This window comes from Cervus elaphus, chromosome 33 (assembly GCF_910594005.1).
Source record: "Cervus elaphus chromosome 33, mCerEla1.1, whole genome shotgun sequence".
In the NCBI taxonomy this organism is placed as follows: Eukaryota; Metazoa; Chordata; class Mammalia; order Artiodactyla; family Cervidae; genus Cervus; species Cervus elaphus.
Window position 1 is genome coordinate 71,272,256 of NC_057847.1, and position 6,154 is coordinate 71,278,409.

The 6,154-nt window shown below is 46.5% G+C and overlaps 1 long non-coding RNA gene across 1 annotated transcript in view; it reads left to right on the forward strand.

The window, feature by feature from the left end:
* Positions 1 to 4,901, forward strand: part of LOC122688594 — a 34,347-nt gene extending 29,446 nt beyond the window's left edge. Inside the window, exon 3 of the long non-coding RNA XR_006339516.1 lies at positions 3,682 to 4,901. This is a non-coding gene — a long non-coding RNA (uncharacterized LOC122688594). The remainder of the gene's footprint in view (positions 1 to 3,681) is intronic.
* Positions 4,902 to 6,154: the final 1,253 nt, after the last annotated feature.

The window sequence follows — 6,154 nt, forward strand, 5'->3', positions numbered from 1 at the left end:
CCCCATTAGTGAACTATGAAATCAATACAGTGGGACATCTCCAGCATTGAAAACAAAGAAAACATAAAATACAAAACTCAGGAGTGCATTTATAAATAAGGGTAGGAGTTGTTTCATGAAACTTCTGTTGTAGATCATATATGAATAAAAGACTGCCACAGTGTGTGACATGAGTTTGAGTAAACTCCGGGAGTTGGTGATGGACAGGGAGGCCTGGCGTGCTGCAGTTCGTGGGGTCACAAAGAGTTGGACATGACTGATTGACTGAACTGAACGAACTGATAGTGTGTGAATGTACCCTGTCCTCCACTGTAGCTTGCCTCCATTTGACGAGTGAGAAGCTATCTCCATGCATATATTTAAATCAGCATTTGTGCTCCTTGACAGTTTGGAGCAGGGAGGTTCAACTGAAAAAAATGGTTAACAGTTGAGTCCTCAAACTCATCAGCTAGTAAGCAGATAAAAACATATGGAAAAGCACCTGAATTCTGGATTTCTCATAACCTAGTTTTTCCCTACTAAGATTCTTTTTAAATTTTAAGATAATGGAGGTGAGATTGATTCGATGAAGGCACAATTCCTCAGCGAGTGTTTCCTTGTACCTGGAGTCAGGAAACATTACTGTTGTGCTAGATGGTCCCTTTCAAGTCAATTTGCTGACATTAACTCTTAGAGGGCAATTATTTATGACTATAAACCTTTAGGTTCTAGGAACCCAAAGTAGTAAAGCCAGCCTAAAGTGGGTCAGGAAGATTGGAAATAAAGTTTGGAGTAGAATGAGGGGAGTTGATGGGGTAGCACACCTATCATAAAAGAAGCTGGTGTTCAAGTCCTTGCCATCTGCCTGCTGGCTGTGGAAGGCACACATCTCAGTGAGCCTCCATCCCCAAACTCATAAAATAGAGACATAAAGTCCTCCTCTACAAGCATTACCTTTTCATTGAGAGTATCAAGATGAGATGCAATGTGGTGAAGGGTTTTGTTCATTGAAATCCATCTATAAATGCTTGGCAGTGTTTCTTGGGTTAACAGTCCTTAGATTAACTTTGAAAAACAGGAGATGAAAGCCAAAGGAGGATCAGGTTCTTAGGGTTCTTGTATCATAAACTCTGTTCTTTCTGCTACAGAGCAAGTACTGTGGAGACTCTCTGCAAGCACTGTGGAGCGCTCCTGTGGTTACTATATTATAGATGGCCACAGGGACAGCCAGCCTGCAGACTCAGACACCAGCTCCACCCCTGGCTCACTCCACCCTGAGTGCAAATATGTAATGGAAGCAATAGCATCTTATTCAAAGAGTTGTTTGAATGACACAATATAGTAATCATGTGAGCAAAGTATGTATGTTCGTTAAGTCTCAGTTCTCACCAAGGAAGCTCCAGTCTTTCGGCTCCATGCTGAGCAGAGGAGGCTGAACCTGCCATTCTCAGCTCCCTCTGTCTCAGAGATGCCCCTTCTCTTCTGTCACAAGTCCCTAAACTTCAATGTGCAAATGCTCTCAGGTAACGCAATGAAAAATTCATTCTCTGGGACTCGTCCCCAGGCAACGAAAACACACCTGTAACAGTCTCACCTTTCCTGGTGTCCCCCTTGGCAGGTGGCCAGTGTTGAGGCCTCCAGGGCACTGTCTGCTGGCGAGAGCTTGGACTCTGCGTCTCCCCTGGATTCCCTCATTCAAGATCAAGAATAAAGGAAAGGACTTGATGCGGACAGAGCAACATGCAATTTGCCCGTTCAGTCATCTGCTCCATGGGTCCTACCCCTGGAGCCAAGAGGCCCCCATCAAGGCCGAGGCCATGTCCCCACCCATCTCACGCACACACACCTGGTAACACCTTAAGCCATAGAGCTTAATCTCTCACACTCTAGGGGAGGAAGGAAGAGACTTCTTCTTTCTCTATTTTAAGCAGAAATGTTAGGCTGGCCGTCAACCTCTGCAGCATCCCCACTGGGCTGGGGAAGGTCCTTGCCCACCTCAGCGGCAGGAACTCTAAGAAGTCCTTCCAGAGACTTCCCTGGTGGCGCAGTGGATAAGAATCTGCCCACCAATGCAGAGGACACAGTTTCAATTCCTGGTCCGAGCAGATTCCACATGTCGCAGAGCAACTAAACCCATGCACCACGACTCCTGATCCAGCGCTCTGGAGTCCATGAGCCGCAACTCCTGAGCCCGCTCCCTAGAGCCCACGCTCCCAAACAAGAGAAGTTGCTGCAATAAGAAGTTCGAGCATCACACCTAGAGTAGCCCCACCTCGCAGAAACTAGAGAAAGCCTGCCACAGTAACGAAGACCCAGGACGGCCAACAAAAATTAAAAAAAAAAGTCCTTCCAGGTGCCTCCTCACACAGGCCTTCTCCTGGGCAGTCACTCTTGCAGGGGCAGCTCCAGAATGTCTATACCTGGGGGGAATAGAGTTGGGGGGGGCTGGGCCTTGACCTAGCACCTCAACTGTTTTTCACCTAAGCTGCCTGTTATATAAATGCAGTTTTCTAGAGGTGTTTCCTTCCCACTTGAGTAAGATCGAGAAAGCAATTATGGATACGAGAGGATATTATTTTTTTCTTTTTTTTGGAAAAAAATTATTTTTAATTGAAGGATAATTGCTTTACAATACTGTGTTTGTTTCTGCCGTACACCAACATGAGTCAGCCATTGGTGCTCCTGTGTCCCCTCCCTCTCAAACCTCCCTCCCAGCTCCCACCCCGTCCCACCCCTCTAGGTTGTTTCAGAGCCCTCGTTTGAGTTCCCTGAGCCATTCAGCAAATATGAGAGGGTGTTATTATTGTTTTAACTATTATTGTAACTAGCACATTTTGACGAGCCCTTCTTTGTGATCATAAATCCAAAGGGTTCAGTAAACCATAATTTTGCACAACTTGTTTGGTGGTCAACTCCTTCCTAAATGAATGTGAAACAATTTATAGTCTTTCTGTCCCTGGCTAGGTGTGAATTCTCCTCTGTTTTGCGTGCTTGATTATGGGGTGCTGCCCCAGACCCCGCAGGGCTGCCAGATACCATACAGTCTTTACGCCATATTACTTTCCTAAAATCCCTCAAATTCTGAATTTCTGAATGCACCTGGATAATGGTTGGTGGGCCTTATTACAAGAATTATAGTTGAGGGACTACCCCGGTGGCCCAGTGGCTAAGGCTCCATGCTCCCAATGCTGAGGGGTCCAGGTTCAATCCCTGTCAGGGAACTAGATCCCACATGCCACAGCTAAAGATTCTACGAGCTGCAACTAAATAAATTAATAAGTATTAAATGCTGCTGCTGCTGCTGCTAAGTCACTTCAGTCATGTCCGACTCTGTGCGACCCCATAGACGGCAGCCCACCAGGCTCCCCCGTCCCTGGGATTCTCCAGGCAAGAACACTGGAGTGGGTTGCCATTTCCTTCTCCAATGCATGAAAGTGAAAAGTGAAAGTGAAATCACTCAGTCATGTCCAACTCTTAGGGACCCCATGGACTGCAGCCTACCAGGCTCCTCCCTCCATGGGATTTTCCAGGCAAGAGTACTGGAGTGGGGTGCCATTGCCTTCCCGAAGTATTAAATAAATATATAAATATTAAAAAAAGAATCATAGTTGATATTGTTGTGGAGATTCAGAAGGGGTGGAGGTGTATTGGGACTGGAGGCCTGTACCTACCCCCACCCCCTTACCTGTCTCCTCCCCACAGAGTTCTCCTGGAACGGCTGGTCTTCAGACACCATCGCCAGCAGCTTCTGATGGCCTGTGACCGGCTGCATCGGCTCCGTCTCAGGGCAGATCCTCGCCAGCAGATGAGCCCCCCATGCAGGAGCCCCTAGCACAGTGCCCGCTTTCCCAGCCCACAGGCTTACAGGGTGTACTGTGGCTCTGAGCCCCAGGCAGGGCCCCGGAGGATGCCAGGGAAGCTGTGAACACCCTGCTGTCAGAATCACCATGATTATCTCTGGCACCTTCATCAGAGGTGCCCTCAGCCAGAACTCACAGGTACCTGTAGACGCTCTTGAGCCACCCTGCTCCGTAGCACATCAAGCAGGCTGAGAAGCGCAGGCGGAGGACCGTGGTCTCTCCTGAGGGTCCCAGGAAGGAAGCAGGGGCTGCAGAGGTGCCAGTGGGCCCCAGAAGGACAGAACCGTGTCCCTTTGATCCCCACTGTGTCTGAGCAGAGAACCTGGCCTTCAAGGGCAGCACGGCTTACAGCTGAATGAATGAAAGCAAGTGGCGCTCGCTGAACCCATCAGATGACAGTCCAGACAGAGGTCAGCTGTAGCTGTGGGCGCTTTAATGCAGTACTGACTGTATGCAGAGCCCTGCTGAGTATCAGACCCTGTCTAGTCCAGACTTCATGACACCACGTGAAGGGGCAATTTGTATCCCTATTTACAGATGATAACTTCAGGCACATGGAGGTCAGGAGCCTTTCTGAAGGTCTTCCCAGCCAGCTTGGCTCCAAAGTCTGAGTCATTTCTGTCCTGGGCTGCTGCTCAAGGGCAGTCCACCTGCCCTCCCCTCACAGTGGGGCTGGACCACTGTCTACTGTCCTTCTCTCTTTTCTGTAGAGAAACAACTGCCGGAGCCTGGAGGAGAGACTCCACCGGCTTTCTCTGAGGGCAAGGAGCCAGGAGGCAAGGACTGGGGAGAGGCTGAGAGAAGGGAAGGTTGGGGGGGTGGGGAGGAAGGAGAGACTCCCCCTTTTCTGGGATGGGTTCCTGCTGCATGGTCCATCCTGCTTTCAAACCCTCTTCCCCCTTCATGATCTGAATCACAGCTTCTCTATTAGCTTGAGGATTCCCCTTAACACCTCCTTGTGTTTCTCCTTTCTTGATAGCTCAGCTATATCTGGCAGAGAAGGCAATGGCACTCCACTCCAGTACTCTTGCCTGGAAAATCCCATGGACGGAGGAGCCTGGCAGGCTGCAGTCCATGGGGTCGCGGAGAGTCGGACACGACTGAGCGACTTCACTTTCACTTTTCACTTTCATGCATTGGAGAAGGAAATGGCAACCCACTCCAGTGCTCTTGCCTGGAGAATCCCAGGGACGGGGGAGCCTGGTGGGCTGCCGTCTGTGGGGTCGCACAGAGTCGGACACGACTGAAGCGACTTAGCAGCAGCAGCAGCTGTATCTGGAGACTTTTGTTTTTGAACTACATATTCTTTTTCAGATTCTTTTCCATTATAGGTTATAAGATTATTATAAGATTCATTATAAGATACTGAATATGGTTCCCTGTGCTATACAGTAAATCCTTATTGATTATCCATTTTATATATAGTAGTTTGTATCTGCTAATTCCAAAACTCTTAATTTAACTCCCCTTACACTTTCCTCTTTGGTAACCATAAGTTTGTTTTCTGGGTTTGTGAATCTGTTCCTGTTTTGTAAATAAATTCACTGGTATTAGTTGTTTGTTTTTTTAAGATTCTACATATAAATGACATTATATGGTATTGTCTTTCTCTGACTTACTTCACTTAATATGATCATCTCTAGGTCCATCCATGTTGTTACAAATGGGCATTATTTCAATCTTTTTTATGGTTGAGTAATTTTTCCATTGTATTAGGTTGGTGCAAAAATAACTGTAGTTTTGCATTGTTGAACTTTGCCATTTGTTACTGGTTAAAAAAGATAAAATAAATGTGGTTATGTTATACATCATTTTAATGCACATTTCTCACTTTATTATTATTTACTTTTTTGCTAATGACATTATTTGCTGTTTATTTTATATTTATTTTAGACTAGGGAAATATCTTAGACAAAAAGCAAATTTGAGCAATCTTATTTGAGTTCAAAATGGGTTGTAAAGCAGTGGAGACAATTCACAATATCCACAACGCATCTGGCCCAGGAACTGCTAAAGAATGTACAGTGCAGTGGTAGTTCAAGAAATTTTGCAACGGAGACAAGAGCCTTGAAGATGACAAGCGCAGTGTCTGACCATCAGAAGTTGACAACAACCAACTGAGAGTCATCATCAAAGCTGATCTTCTTAAAACTACATGAGAAGTTGCCAAGGAACTCAACCTCAACTATTCTATGATGGTTCGGCATTTGAAGCAAATTGGAAAGGTGAAAAACCTCAGTAAGTGGATGCTGCATGAACTGACTAAAAAAATCATCATTCAGAAGTCATCTTCTCTTATTCTACACAAGAGCAAC